The following is a 15,819-nucleotide window of genomic DNA, read 5'->3' as shown; positions in this document are numbered from 1 at the left end:
TATCAAGGATGCAGGAAGGTGAGACTCTACATTGCTAGTGGTTATGAATATGGTGTACACACTCTGGAAAACCGTAAGATTCCTATAATGTTAAATGAGTTTTTCCATTGATACTCCAAGGTATTTACCCAACTAATTTGAGAACTTTTGTGCATACAACATTCTGCATGCAACTGTTTGAAGAATATCTATTCACAATCGCCAAAAACTGGAAATCTCCCAAATATCCTTCAGTGGTTGAATAAACAAAATGTGGTACAAAGAATGGCATAGCATCCAACAATAAAAAGAACCATTGATACACAAACAACATCGATGAATCTCAAAGGCATAATGGTGAATGAATAAAGTCAGACTCAAAATGCTGCATATGGCATAATTTCATATACATAACATTCTCAAAAAGGCAAAACTATGGCCAATGTCTGTGTATTCGAGTTTGGGGAGGGTTTGGCTATAAAAGGGCAAGACAGAATTCTTTGGGTGATGTATCCTAATTGTGTTGGTGGCTATAAGAATCCAAACAAGTGTTTAAACCCCTCCCTCCTGAAAAGGTCAGTTTTACTGTGTATCAATTTAAAAAAGTCAAACAAATTCTAAACAATTACTAAACATATATGTAATGTTCAAAACTAAACAAAAAGTCCTAAACTAAGCAAAATAGCAGTTGTCAAGAAAAGCACGAGGATGGTATTAACTAATCTGTAACTTAACGCATTGTTTGGGAGGAAGGGCGTGGTTACACCCACAGAGTGATGTGAGAGTGAACAGAAAGCAGTGAACAGGCCTTGGTATCAGCGAGAGGAACCAATGGAAGTGGTGGCATGAAGAAGTATTAAGAGGAAGGCAAGAATGGGGAAAGGTCAGAACACGAATTTAGGAGGCAAAAGGAGCAACTTCGCATTAAAGTGATGCATTGGCCAAGCAGGGCTTGGAAATGGAGCCGAGACAGGATGGGTGAGACAAAGTTTGGGAAGAGTAAGCAGGGCGAAGAAGTGAGAAGGGTGGAAAGCACCTTGTGTGAGGGTGCAGAAAGCAAAGGCAGGCTATTTATGCAGCTTCTCCTGCAGTCCCCCAGGTGCCAAAGGGCAGGTGCCAAGGGGCACCAAGAAGAGCGAGCACTCCTGCGCGGGAGTAACGTGCACTTTTCCTGGAGGTCCCGCGCGCGGTGCAGGTCGTAGCCGTGGGCGCGCGCGCTCCCAGGCTGGCCCCGGAGGCGCGGGGAGGGTGGGGGGCGGGGGCGGGGCGCGGCGCGCGCTCGTCCACGAGAGGTGGGGGCGGGGCGCGGCTGCGGCCGGTGACGTCAGGGAAGGGCGCGCGCCGGGCGGCTGCGGGCGGAGCCGGGAGGCGGGCGCTGCGCGCGGCCGCGGGCGGAGCGGAGGGGCGCAAGGGGCGGAGCGGAGCGCGGGAGGAGGCGGGGGAGGAGAGGCCCCCGAGACCGCGAGCGGCAGCTGAGGAGGGGGCAGCGGAACCCGAGCGCGAGCAAAACAGCTGATCTGATTTTCCTTTAAAGCGAGAGAAAATGGAAGTCGGGTAGCGGCAACTGCGGCGCTGCAAGCTGGCAGAGCGGAGCTGCGCGGCGCGGCAGGTGAGACGGCGCTGGCCGCGGTGCTGCTGGCGGCGGCGGGGCCGGGGCCGCGGACCCGGCAGGTGCGCTGTCTGAGCGCGGGCGCCGGGGTCCTTCCGCGCTTCGCGGAGAGGCAGGTGGGCTCAGAGGCCGGGCGATCCTGGGGCCAAAGCGCGAAGGCACAGGGGGCGCGGGGGTCGCGGGCTCCACGCAGGGCTCGCGACGCGCTGCATTGCGGGCTCCGTTCTGGACCCCGCGAGCGCCGCGGGCGCCGGCTCCGGATCGGCGCGCGTCTCCCAGGCAGGGCGCGGCGCTCTGGCTGGGTCCGGGCCGGCGTCTCCTCCGAGCCCCTTAGCTGTCTGCACTGGAACGTGATGACAGGCGTGGGAGGACCGCCCCCCCCCACCCGGAGTCCGTGTGGGCGCTCCGGGGGTCCCGCGGCGCCGGCCGACTCCCGGGCACCGTGGGGCCCAGAAGCAGCGCTTGAGGCCGCTAGCCGGTGCTCGGGCTGTGGCTGCGTGGGCCACTGTGGCCCGGCGCACAGCTTGCTTGCTTGCTCCTCTGGCTCTGGCTGGACAGCAGGGGAACCGTTAATGCAATTTGGCTGTAAACCCGGAGGCCTTCCCTAGTATCTTCTCACTGGAGGGGAAAAAATTGCATCTGCTGTGCTTTAAGTGCTCCTTTAAATTTGAGAGATGTCAGTGATGTCATCATTAACAAAAACTTTCCTTCATTGGACACAACCGCTCAAGTGTACCCTCCTCCCGGTGCAGCTATTGCAGCCCTTTGAGAAGCTTTGTAAGAGAATGGATTTGCCTTTGCTTCCTAAACTCAACAGCATTGCACAAGTGAAAACGATACTTATTTTTATTTATTGGCTTGAGAATCAATAGATTTGAGAGTAGTTGAAAGGAAACTTGTTAGATCCCAGCGGATCTGGGAATCGCTTCATCCACACCAAAAGGATCCAGAGGAAAGTGTCATGCATGACACTTACATGCTAATTGGCTTGCCTTGTCTTTATAAATGAAAGTGAGCTGTGAGATTTAAAAAAAAAAAAAAAAAAGAAAGGATATTATATTTGATGTAACACATGATGTGTCCAGGAAAAGGTGGACAGTGTGGCCTAAATTTGTACAGGCCTTGATGGCTTTAGGAAAATCTGTAGCTCTTCTTTTTTCAGCACTCCTACCCCCTCCAGGATGGGTCTGGGAGCAGCCTGCCCTAGGGAAAGGAGTGGCTCCTTCTGTGGGGCCCTCCTTGCCTTTCATTTTCTTACTGTAGCAGCTGGTGTGTCCCACCATCCTTTAGGCCAATTCAACACCAGGGAGAGTGGAGAGAGTGCAGAGCCTAGAGACCTACCTGCACAGCACATCAAGTTCTGCCCCTAAATGCAAGCAGCAAGCCATCATTATTGTGTGTGTGTGAGTGTTCCATTAGTACTGATTGTTATGGGAACAAAAGTGAGCAAGTTCCCAAGACAGTCTGAATATCTACTTAAGCCTATCATATTGAAAGGATATTCAATAAGGGACAAAAGTATTGACATTTTTGTATTTAATAATTCATGACCACCCCTAATTGCTTAAAATAAACATGCCTTAAATTATTAGTGTGATCATATTGGGTCTGTAAAGAAGTTAATACCATATGCCATGTAAAAGTTTGAGTCTGGTCAAGAATGTGAAGCTTTGAAATGCTGGAGTGGAGCCAAGAAAATGGGGAAGCAGTGGTTTACTTTAGGGTGATGTTCAGGGTGGCAATGGATGGAACCCATTGCCTCACGGTATCTTGCCAGCTCTGGGTCTCAGCCTGGATCTGGTATTGCGGGTGTCTTCATAGGAAGTAACTGCTGGGGCCCCCAGCCTTGGTGGAGGCCAACAGTGGAATTGTCAAGAAGCTAAACTGTGTGTTCTCACCTTGTGGAGAAGGGGAGGTGTACCTCCCGCTGAAGCAAGCAGTGTGTACACAGCCTCGCACTTCTGACAGTTGCCAAATATATTCACAATGGCAAGACTGGATGAGACAGGAAGCCTGGTAGCAGAATCTTTACTGACATTTCTGTGACTTTGGTCCCACAGCATGTCGTTGCTCTGGAACTCGAGCTCCTAAGTCATGGCTGAGATTTTTCTATAATTGAAGTGTTCCCAGGACTGTGTGAAATAGTATGAAAATTGTTTTCTTCAGGCTCCAAGCTATGAACTCTTCAGAAATTGAGACTGTGAAATCACTCTGGCTACATATCCATTTTTTTAAACCTGTAGACCTGGGAAAATATTTGCCATAATTTTATTTAACTCACTGCAGTACTTGTAAAAGATAGAAATGTGTTTCCACTAAATCTTTAGGTAGTCATTTATTTCTTAAAACATTTCAAAAACAAACACTTTAAAGTCTCTTCGTCCCATTTGTATGCTTAGAGTATCATGTCTTTTGTTTCTGAGAAGCCAAAATTGCCTTGCTTTTCTTTTTGTTCCCATCGGATCTTAAGGTCATGTACTTGTGTCTTAGGCCCGGAGACTAAAGGCTGAGTCAGCTCCCGCAGGGCCAGCAGGGGGCGTGCTAAACGCGGGTTGGCAGCCCATTCTCTACCTGAGCCACCTTGGAAGAGGATCTGGGATGACCAAGGCGAGGGGTGTGTGTGTGTGTGTGTGTGTGTGTGTGTGTGTATTTGTGTGTGTGTATTTGTGTGTGTGCACACGCATGTCAGTGTGTGCTTGTGTGCACCGCACCTCTGTGTGCCTGTCACCCAAAGGGTGAAAACTGAAGGAAGGATGGGCAAATTACTTGAATAGCCAGAAATTGTGGCTCCAGAACTCTGGCCTCCCTCAAAGAGGCACTGAGATTACTCTCACTTGAAGGGCTCCTGGTCTTTGGAGAGTGGCTGTTGGTTCTAGTCTGAAGGCTCCATGCCTTTTCAAACTGCAGAAGGGAGGGTGTTGGCTTGGGGAGGAGCTTCTGGTCTCTGTCCTGATCCTGGTGAGGACATGACTGCCACCCAGGACAGCCAGAGGAAATGCCACCAACGTCCTGCCATATTTCCTCTTGGGTTTGACTCCTATTCACTTAAACCCTGGGACTGTGTGTGGCACCTCCTGGAGGGTTTATTTGCTTATCTTACCAGGGTTATTGGCCTGGGGTTACTCTGATGGAATGAAGCAAATGTTTATTTACAGTATATTTCTTTTCCCATAGAAAATGAAAACAGGAGAAAAGAGGCAACTGTGCTTTTTGCTTACATGTGCTTAATCTGACTGTAGGTATATGCAGGTAGTTCATCGGCAAGTTCCCTGTGAGGCTTCTCCTTGCAGGAGCTGAGCTCCTGAGTGGAGGGTCATCTTGTTGGTTGGGATGGGTGGATGGCTTTGATGATCACTGCAGCATCTGGAGTGGTACTGAGCATCAGATACGCCTCCCTCTTCCCCAGGTCCCTCATGGCACTCACATGCAAAAGGGAAACATAATACCTTAGAAGGGGATAGATTTTCTGCTAGAGAATTCTCTAAATGCTATGGCTGGCTATTTCTTGATACGTCTTGTTCCATCAAAAATGCATGTAAAACCAAATTATTGATTTCAGAGGGACAAATGGGAAAATTTTTTCAGCTTTGTGCTGAAGCACACTCTTTACTTAGAGTGCTGTAAATGGCTACAGGGGGAGGGATGTGCCACTAGTAAGATAACAGGTGGCACCTTATCCTTTTAGAAGATGTCCATCCCTGAGGATGACCAAAGAACATCTCATTCAAAGGGAGCCCTGAGATCCACAGGAGTTTAAGTGGAAATAAAACATGCTAGCTCCTACTAATAATCTAATTTGAAAATATTTTACCCTTGAAAGTTGGAGATAAGAGTTTTATTGGCCCTTGGTTATACTGCTGTATCCCAAATAGTGTATATGTCAACCCAAGCACAAGACAGCCTTCATGCAGATGAGACAGAGCAGACAACGTAGGAGCTACTTCGTTCACACCTTGGGGTAGGTTCTTTATCATTCATAGTAACAAGCTGGAGAAATGGTTGAAGTAATTCTTTAAATTCTGAAATTGAGAAATGCACTGGACACTGCCTCGCTTCATGTCTGTATTGTGGCAGTGTGTTTAGCTGTCTGACTTGGGAATTATATCTCCTGACCGGGAAGTGGGTAAAGACTGCATTTCCACCTGCATCAGCCACAGCTTACCACCCTGGACAGCACATAGTGTGACCGTGCTCTAGGCTCCTTGTGGGAAAAGGAGAGAGCTAGCTTCCTGTCTCTCCAAGGCCTTATCTAATAAAATCATTCTCTTCCATGAGACCCCAGCCCTTGCTATTAAGGATTTGTGTTATCCACCAACCCACATTGTGAGAAGTCAAATGCACATTACTGCTGATGGAAATTCTAAAGGCCTCTCTCCTGGTTTAAGCAGATAAGTCTAAAGTAAACTCATTTTCTAGCTTTGAAGGATTTTGAGTCTCCCTCCAGGGAATTATTTTCTATTTGAACTTAATTTAATCTTACCTCGTTTTCCTTATAAATGTAATAGAAATTTGATGTCTGAATGAATATGCATGAGTAAGATGTTATATTGATTTTTATGAAATATAAAATGAGAACTTTGAAATTAATATCCTTTTCTGTTTGGTGTTTCACTCAGTTGTTTCATTAGATTACTGTAGAGTTTCATATGGCACTCAGGATTGGTATGACTAAACCACCCACCCACCCCTTGGTGAGATTAGATTAAGTTTCTCATTCACTGAGACGAGTTGAGGAGTTCGTCCCAGAGAAAGCAAATGTGTGGAGCTGAGGCAGATACCCCACATGCCTTCTCTGCCAAGTTGAGACTGCGGCCTCCGGCAAGACCTTGCTCTGCTACCCTTGGGGCTGACAAACCCATGGTTTATCCCCATCATCTCCGTGCTTCCATTCTAGGAACTGTCCATGACATGAGCCTCTTCTGGTTCTTAAAGTAAACTCAGGGTTGGCCTGGCTTGTCCTTGTCATGCAAGAAGTCTCTTACATGTCTCTTACACAATGCACCATGTCCTGGGACATGAAGTGCCCCTTGTTCTGCAGACCACCCCCACCCCCAAGCTGAATTGTACCCCTTTATCTTGGGAGTCCAAAAGCCATGGTGGCAATCTATTTCCCCACAGTTCCTCTAGTAATGATTTGAAGTTTAGAAAAAAAATGCGCATTATTGAGATATGGGCAACACATTTGCTTGTGTAATATTTCATGCCTTTAAGACACATCTTTCCAGGGACACCTGGGTGGCTCACTTGGTTAAGCATCCAACTCTTGATTTCTGCTCAAGGTCCTGAGATGGAGGCTCGCATCAGGCCCTGCGCTCAGTACAGATTCTGCTCGAGATTCTCTCCCTTTGCCCCTCCCTCTGCTTGTGCATGCACGCACGCGTATATGCACATGCTCTCTCTCCAAAATAAATAAACAAATCTTTAAAAAAAAAAAACTCTTTCCACATTCCAAGATATACATAGTTAACATTTTCTTCTTAAAATTTAAGAATTTTTTTTTTTTTTGCCAGTCTTTTGAATAATACCATGCTAACCCTTAGAAGAATCACCACTAAGCAATAAAAATAAAATGGACAAGTTCACATCTCTGACTCGGATGGGGTGATGATCTGTGTGACCTTGGGAACAGTCCCAGGCAGCCCCCTGGGGGAGAATATCTGCCCTAGTCCTCCTGCAGGCTCTGGGGGAGGATCTGATGGGGGTGTGTGCAGTGAGTTCTTAAATTCTAAGGAGCCATCAGTTGTTCCAATAAAAGGAATTGGAGATTGATTATGTCTGTCTCACTCATCACTAGCCTATTTCTCTCTCTTGTCAGTTGATGGATTTACAGCTTGTACTTGTAACTCAAGGCATTGCTTGAATGAACTTGCTTTGTCTTGTTTTGTAGAGGAAGAAGGAAGCCTGGATGAGAAGGATAGATGACTTCCTATGGCTTTAGTGATTCTTACAGTTTATCTAAAACTGTGAACCTGCTTTGTTAAAAATACTAAAGGAAGGGGCACTAGGGTGGCTCAGTGGGTGAAGCATCCGACTCTTGATTTCCAATTCGGTCATGATCTCAGGGTTGTGAGGTCTAGCCTTGTGTTGGGTGCCACACTCCGTGGGGAGTCAGCTTGAAGATTTTCTCCCTCTGCCTCTCCTCCCGAGCTGGCATGCATGTGCGTGCTCACACTCTCTCTCTAAAATAAAAAAAATCTTTAAAAAAAATGCTGAAGGGAATTCCTCTAAATTCAAATAAATCACAAACTTCCCCCAAACTGGGCTGCTTCCCCTGTGCCTTGGATGCTGCTGAGCCCCCAAGGGCTCATTGGATGGTTACAGAGCACATTTCCTTACACTTGGAATTGATGAAAGATTGGTTGTTTGCATGAACAACTTGGGGCTGGGGAGAGGAAAGAGAATAGCGTTCCGGAGGTGGAGTTGTGCCCATCAGTGTCAGTGATGGGCAGTGACTATGACCTACAACCTTGCCAGCATGGTTGGTCCTGGCATTTACCCCTGGTGAGAGGGTGTGCCCAGATCAGTGTCTACACCACTCTCCCCACCCTGAACACTCTCCCTTGTAGGACCTGCTGGCATTCCCAGAACAAGTTTTTAGGCTCTGAGACCCCTTGTCATTGGCACTCGCTGTGGTGAAGTGTCCAGAGGTCTCTGTGCCACCTCAGGATAAGGCAGGCGCATGAGGGAGGAAGTGGCTTTTTTGCAAGCCCTGTCACTTATTAGGTTGACTGAAAGCTCTGTGGCTATTTAACTTGTCACTATGGATGTGCAATTATTGGTAGGCAAATTGAAAGGCCAAACTGAATCTCTTGGGTATCTGTGGCCTGGAAATGCAGGAATGGATTGCAGTTCACATACACATTCCTTCATTATTCTCTTTGCAAAGTCTGTCTTTTTTTTTTTTTAAAAAAGATTTATTTATTTATTTATTTGACAGAGAGAGAGAGAGAGAGAGATCACAAGTAGGCAGAGAGAGAGAGGAAGGGAAGCAGGCTCCCTGCTGAGCAGAGAGCCCGATGTGGGACTCGATCCCAGGACCCTGAGATCATGACCTGAGCCGAAGGCAGCGGCTTAACCCACTGAGCCACCCAGGTGCCCTGCAAAGTCTGTCTTGTCTGAGGTACTGACTGAGAACTAGGTCCTTAGGTCCACTTGGCCAGAAGTGGGCAGTCAACCCTGGGTTATTGGGTGTGTGCTGTCAGCCTGGGCTTCTCTTCGGGGTCTTCTGACTGTACTGGATGAGGTAGGCAGGGTTTCCTTAGGTTTCTTCTGCCACAGTTGACTTACCCCTAGGGGGCTGAGGGAATGGGCCAAATAAGGAAGGGGATTAAGAGGCACAGACTTCCACTTATAAAATAAGTAAGTCAGAGAGATGAAGAGCACAGAGTAGGGAATACAGTCAATAATACTGTAATAACATTATACGGTGGCAGATGGTGACTACACTTCACCATGGTGAGCACTGAGTAATGTATACAATTGTCAGATCACTACAGTGTGCACCTGAAGCTAATATAGCATTGTATGTCAACTATCCTTCAGTAATAAAAATGAAGATAAGTTGATCTATCCTGTGGACGGCCTCATAGGGAGGGTATTCAGAAATACATTATCACAAAAGGCAGTTAAGACTTCAGGACCCCCCTTGGGAGGGGTCAACATGGAGGAGAAATTTTGCAGTTTAACATTTGGGGCTCATTACCAGAAGATTAGTGTGCAGTTGCATTTAAATTAGACTCCCTCTATCCCCATGGAGTGACTGGAGGGCCAGGCTACAAACATGGACATGAGTGAGCATCTGTTTGTAGCCTACCAGCTGCCCTGGTGAAGGACAGGTCCTGCCTGCTGGGGAGAGAACTCCCAGCCCAGAGGTGGCCTCCTTCTTGCTTTAGCCTCCACTTTGGGCACATTTCCGAGGTCTAATCTCACATGGCGAAAGAAAAAAAATCTAGCTGCCTGTTCTCTGATTATCCCATTAACTCCATGATTCCTTGCAGAATAATTTCCAGTTCTAAGTGCTGACTAACCAGGGCAAAGAAAACCCAGCTCATTGTTGAGAGAGAACAGGTAGGAAAATTCTAAGGTCTTTTCAAAAGATGTGTATCCGTTTCTTAGGTGGAGGACAATACAGAGCATTTTCACAAGTATGTGTCCTTAGAAATGAGTTGTGTGGACAGCGTTCCTCCTCCTGACCAGTAAGCTCCTGGAAGAGATCTCTGATGTACCTTGTTCAGAAGAGACTCTCAACTTGTGTTTGTTAAATGCACTTAACGAGTCCTGTGGGAATTAAAATTAAACATTTAACTATTCTTTCCAGAATTGGTTAGCTCCCATGAGTTCAAAAGCATTGTAGTTGAGAATACGGTTCACATAAAATTTGAAACATTTCCCTGCTGTAGTCCCCAGTTTGCTAGCATGCAAAATTTTTACATGCTAGATTATTTACTGATAATAATCATTATAATAATAATGCATTATTTACAATATATATATTGTAATATTGCAATATAATAATAAGCATTATTTACTGATTATTTACTGATTCACCTTCTTGGGACTTGCTTGTCACTCAGCAGAGGATAAATTCTGAGAGGAGTTATAGTTTCATATTTTCCATTATATTTTTTAAAGATTTTATTAAGTTATTAGAGAGAGCAAGGGAGCAAGAGAGCAGGGGCTGTGGCAGTGGGATAAGCACACTCCCTACTGAGCTCAGAGCCTGATGTGGGGCTCGATCATAGGACCCTGAGATCTTAACAGTAGCTGAAGTCAGATGCCTAATCGACTGAGCCAACCAGGCACCCCTTTCTGCTATATATATCACATATATTCTATGCAGTTTCAGGGAATATTGGCTGTATCTGTTTGATAAGACAAATTATTATACTCTAGAGTTTTTTTATTCTTTATTTATTTGTTGGAGAGAGAGTGCGCACATACAGAAGCAGGGGAAGCAGCAGGCAGAGGAAGAAGCAGACTCCCCACTTAGCAGGGAGGCCAACATGGGGCTCGATCCCAGGACCCAGGGATCATGACCTGAGCCAAAGGCAGATGTTAAACCAATTGAGCCACCCAGGTGTCCCACTCTATAGAGTTAAAAAAAAAAAAAAAAAGAAAGTCCTCCCAACCTCAATTTTTCCTGTCTGGGGTTTCAGAGGAGCCGAGAAAAATGAAGTGTTCTATACTATCTATGCAAGGGACTAACTCTTCCTTTGGGTCTCTCTCCACTTCCTGCAGACTGGGGCCAGCAACCGTGCTGTCCGCACTCGGTCCCTTGCCCTCTTGCTGCCTGCCTCTGCCTCTGCCTCTGATGAGCTCATCTTCCTGCTCTAAAGGGTCCCCTTGGGGCTACGGGGGCCCTTGGACCTCAACTGTCTGCCACTGAGAGATTCCTTATCACCTGTCTTAATGTTATTTCAGTTTGGCAGGAGAGTAAGATCGACTGGACCGGTGGTAACAGAACACAGCCATGCCTCTGTGATGTACAGGTCTGTCCCCAAGGTACTGAGTGGGAAACGACACTTCTGGTTAAAGCACTGCTGGGAAGTTTTTCTTTCAAGTAATTAGCCTTTTCTGTCATTGCTCCCTTCAATGTTCTTAATCCGGCCAAAGTGGCCCAAGAAAGAAGGAACTGAACCACTGTATCCATGATGATAAAGGGAGGGCTCACAGAAATGCTGCTTGAAAAGCCCTCTATCAGAATGGGAGATCCGTGGTCCTCCTCCTTGCCCTACGGGAGGCACCTCCAGTGGGCTCAGGAGGCCGGTGTGGCACCCCCGAGGGAGCAAAGAATGGGCATTACTAAGACAAGGAAAACAACCTCGAATTAACCCTCTGTGGTGCAGGAGGGTACCAAACAGGGTAAAGTCAAGTGTTTCAGGTGCAGTGAAGTCCAGAATCTGAGCCACACCTGCAGCCCCCAAAGTGTGTGCTCTTCATGTCCCACTCCTCCTAACAGACAGGAGGAGAGGCAGGCACGGTTTCTGATTAGGAAGGCATGTTGGCTGTCTACTCCCGGGTGTGATAGAATGACCTGTGTCCATTCCCAGAGCTGCCCAGCCTGCAGCAGGGCAGACCCCCAGGTTCCTGATGGCCCTACCCCTCAGTTCTCCATGTGTCCCAAGGAGCAGGTAGTGGCCTTTTACCCTGGATTCCCAGTGGCATTCCATGAGCAGTGGAGAAGGACACGAGAAAGCGCCTCTGGAATGGACATCTGGCTGCCACAAGGGAGATCCCCCAAGGGCTTGGGGTGTGGGCCTGGGCTGAGCATCAGTGACAGAAGGCAGCCCCGGCCACTACACCAGCTTTGGGCAGCTACTGGGGTGGTGGGGAGGCCACACATGAAGGCACCACATGGGGAGAGGACAGGCAAGGGGCACGTTCTCAGGGGAACCGGAGCTCTTCAAACCCCAGCTTCAGTCTCTTCATCTGCACATGAAGCTGTACTTTATAAATTGTATAAGACTGTACGAATGTAAGAAGCATTTTTTTGGTTTTGGTTTTGGTTTTTTAATGTCGGCGTTGTCATCACATGGCTCCCAGTGGCTCATAGAGAAGGTCCCATGGATGTTTGTTGCTGGCACAGCTAGGCTTGTGGGCTGAAAGTAGGCTGCAGGTCATTTCTGCAGGGACTGTGGGCATGAGGCTGCCACCCCTGTCTTTGGGGCCATCCTATATTTCCCCATGGATTACTGCTTTCCCCAAATCCCTGAGTGCATGAGACTTGACCCTTCTGCTTACCCTGAGTATTTTCAGGAACTTGACTCAGGCCAGCCCCATGTACGTCCATTAAATGGACCCCCCATTTAGGGCACTGAGCACAGAGGGTCCATGTCAGCCCCCGCTGTGACTGCCCAGTGGTCTTGCACTTGTTCTCTCCAGCTACTTCTGTGGGATCCTGCCTTCCCAGCATGCTCTGCTTCCTAGAGTGTCTACAGGGGAGGATGTGGGCATCTGAGTGTTTGTGCAGGGCCATCTGAGCTCCCAGGCTGGCTTGGGTGAGATAACTCCAGCCCTGGGGGTCTTGGGGGCTGGAGTCCAAGAGAGGATTTGCTTTGGGCCTGGACACCCTGGGCTCCATTTCTGTTGGTGCTGCCTCTCCTGCAATGGGTCCCTGGCTGCGTCAAATCCTCCCCAGCCTCAGTGTCCCCACAGTTGACCTTTGTCTCACAAATGACAGCAGGTTCAGGAGACCTTTTGGCTTCCTATGGCTTCTCTCCCAGCCCCTCTTCAGTCAAGACTGAGCTGAAACCATCTGGGCATTAATTCCTTCCCAGTGGGGTTGGGGGAAAGCCTGTGCCATTGCTGCAGATCTCGGGGATCTTGCCGATAGTCTTTATGACTCTGAGCCTCTGTTTCCTCATCCTGGAATGACAGTGAGAGAAGGGACCTCATGGGGTTGTTGCAGGGTCTACAGAGGCCAGTTGTCAGCTGCCTCTGGGAAAGGGAGGGGCTCGTCCAGGAGCTCCAGAGAGGTCTGGCAGGCACGTTCATGAGCTCACAGGAGGCTTTCGGCAGAAAATAGCCTGGAGCTGGAGAGGGCAATCTGGACCCTTCCTTCTGGCATCCACCAGGATTTACTTCTTTGCTTTCCTATGAGGGAGTGTACCAAAGAATCGCTCAAACTTGTGTTCAGTGCACATCACTGACATTAATTTTTCAAGCAGACTATTGATGAATTTAATTAATGTGTCAGGAGAGGGAAAGTTGAGAAGGCAGCCTGGAGTGAACTTCACTTTGCTCTTGCTGTTTTGAGTAAAACCATCTGTTTTATTTATTCATTTATTTACTTTTGAAGATTATTTGAGAGAGAGCGAGTGGGCAAGAGAGAGCATGAGCAGGGGTAGGGACCGAGGGACAGAGTACAGAGTACTGATGAGTACAGAGACCACCCCACCGTGGGCTAGATCCAGAGACACCAGGATCATGACCTGAGCCCAAGGCCACTGCTTTACTCACTGGGCCACCCAGGCACCCCAATATAACAATCGATTTTGGAGAAATTTTTTGTAAAACATGCTCCTTAGGAAGTACTGAAATATAGAAAGATTAAATCAGTACAGAACTTCCCCAGGCCTGCCGTCAGTGTCACCATGCTTCTTGCACATGCAGAAAGGTAGAAGCCTGGATATTATACATAAAAATAGACCATACTATTTTTTTCCCTTTGCTTAGTCAGTCTTTTATTTTGTGAAAATCTAGTATTTGTGCAAGTTAAAAGAATTCAAATGAATATATAGTAAAACGTTTTATTTTCAGATCCTAGACCCAAATCTCTCTTTCGAGAGGCACTACTGTTAATTACTCCTGTGTATCCTTCTAGAAATATATTCTGTGAATGTCTAAGGATATGAACATTTTTTTTTATTTTTTTAAATTTAAACACATAGGAGCATACAGTACCCATCGTTCTCTGTTCTCCTTTTCCTCACTTGGTCATATAGGAGATTATTACATTTTTAGTCTCTAGTATATGCTATTTATTCATTTATTTGTTTATTTGTCTATTTTACGTTTTATTTTTTTTTGCATTTTTTTAACATCTTAATTTTATTTTATTTTTTCCAGTGTTCCAAGATTCATTGTTTATGCATCACACCCAGTGATCCATGCAGTCCGTGCCCTCCTTAAAACCCACCACCAGGCTCACCCATCCCCTCACCCCCCTCCCTTCTAAAACCCTGTTTGTTTCTCAGAGTCCACAGTAATATACGATATTTTAGAAAGCATTCATTTAATTTTTAAAAAAAAATTTATTTAAATTCAAATTTAGTGAACATACAGTGTATTATTAATTTCAGAGGTAGAGTTTAGTGATTTGTCAGTTGCATATCACACCCAGTACTCATTACATCATGTGCCCACCCTAATGCCCATCACCCCATTACCTCATCTTCCCACCCCCCTTCCCTCCAGCAACCCTCAGTTTGTTCCTTAGAGTTAAAAGTCTCTTTATGGTTTGCTTCCTCTCTGTTTTTACCTTATTTTATTTTTCCTTCCCTTCCCCTGTGTTCATTAGCTTTGTTTCTTAAATTCCACATATAAGTAAAATCATAAGCACTCATTTAGATTTTGTTTTTATTTAATAATGAAGGATTTACTGAATTTAAACCAAATATCTTTATTTCTTGGAATGTGAAGCTTCCTAAAACATCTCTTTCCCGGTTGGGTAAGTTCGACTTTGGTTATGGACACAGCCCCAGATTTCCCAGTGGCCCTCCCAGGTGGTACTTCCTGCAGCAGGGCCCAGCCTCTGTCCCCTGGGCACACACCATGTGGGTGAGCAGAGGATGCCCAGGAGGAAGAGGATGCGGATTTGGGAGCAGCCGTAGTCTCATTCAGTTCCTGTAAAATTTAGGGAAAACTGGGATACAGATTTGCTTCTACCTTGTGTTTAGAGTTGGTATCAGCTAGCTCCCTTCTGCTTTGAAAGAGGAGGAAATCATGTGGCCACATTGCCTTCAGACTCCTCCCCTCCCCCACTGGTCTTCCCTTGTTAGAATCCCTTACATTGCCAAGACACACACACACCGTGTGCCCTCTCTTAGTTAACCTCAGTTTGCACAGTTACTTGGTCTTCATGAAATATTTACATGGATTCTAGGATCACACAGTTATCAGTGCTTTTATTAAGCATTCTGGAGGAATTCTCAAGGGCTTTCTTGCAATTCCTCTTTCAATGATCTGAAGTTCATTATAAAGTTCGTTTAGGTCCCTTATTCCCATCCCACGTGGTGCTTGACACCCACCTGCAGAATAATTGCAAGTTTCAAAGTATAACCTGAAAACTAAAAAGAAAAAAAAATTAATTCTCTTGAAAATTTATGTGAATATAAAATTCTCAAGTCACACTAATCCTTTAAAACTATGCAGAAATATTTTGGGAGTTTATAGCTTTTCAGCACTGAGCATGACTGTGGAGAAATTTGAACTCCTCCTGTTTTCAGCCTAGTTGTTTGCATGATTGTGTTGGTTCAGTGATTTCATGGGGCTGTTTCTGGATGCTGATCTTTCTGTGTCACTTTCCTTTAAAGAAGCAAAATATAGGGGCGCCTGAGTGGCTCAGTGGGTTAAGCCTCTGCCTTTGGCTCAAGTCATGATCTCAGGGTCCTGGGATCGAGTCCCGCATAGGGCTCTCTGCTCAGCAGGGAGCCTGCTTCCTCCTCTCTCTCTGCCTGCTGCTCTGCCTGCTTGGTCTCTCTCTGTCAAATAAATAAATAAAATCTTAAAAA

At 46.6% G+C, this 15,819-nt stretch overlaps 1 protein-coding gene across 1 annotated transcript in view; it reads left to right on the top strand.

The window, feature by feature from the left end:
• The first annotated feature begins 1,390 nt into the window (after positions 1–1,390).
• OTUD7A (OTU deubiquitinase 7A) overlaps positions 1,391–15,819 on the top strand; it is a 356,697-nt gene continuing 342,268 nt past the window's right edge. The window contains exon 1 of the mRNA XM_032342261.1: positions 1,391–1,588. The gene's annotated coding sequence lies outside the window, so the exon portion shown is untranslated. The remainder of the gene's footprint in view (positions 1,589–15,819) is intronic.

The sequence above is a fragment of the Mustela erminea genome, chromosome 5, assembly GCF_009829155.1.
Source record: "Mustela erminea isolate mMusErm1 chromosome 5, mMusErm1.Pri, whole genome shotgun sequence".
Lineage (NCBI taxonomy): Eukaryota > Metazoa > Chordata > Mammalia > Carnivora > Mustelidae > Mustela > Mustela erminea.
Note: the sequence above shows the minus strand (reverse complement) of the source record. Positions and strands in the feature narration are given on the sequence as shown.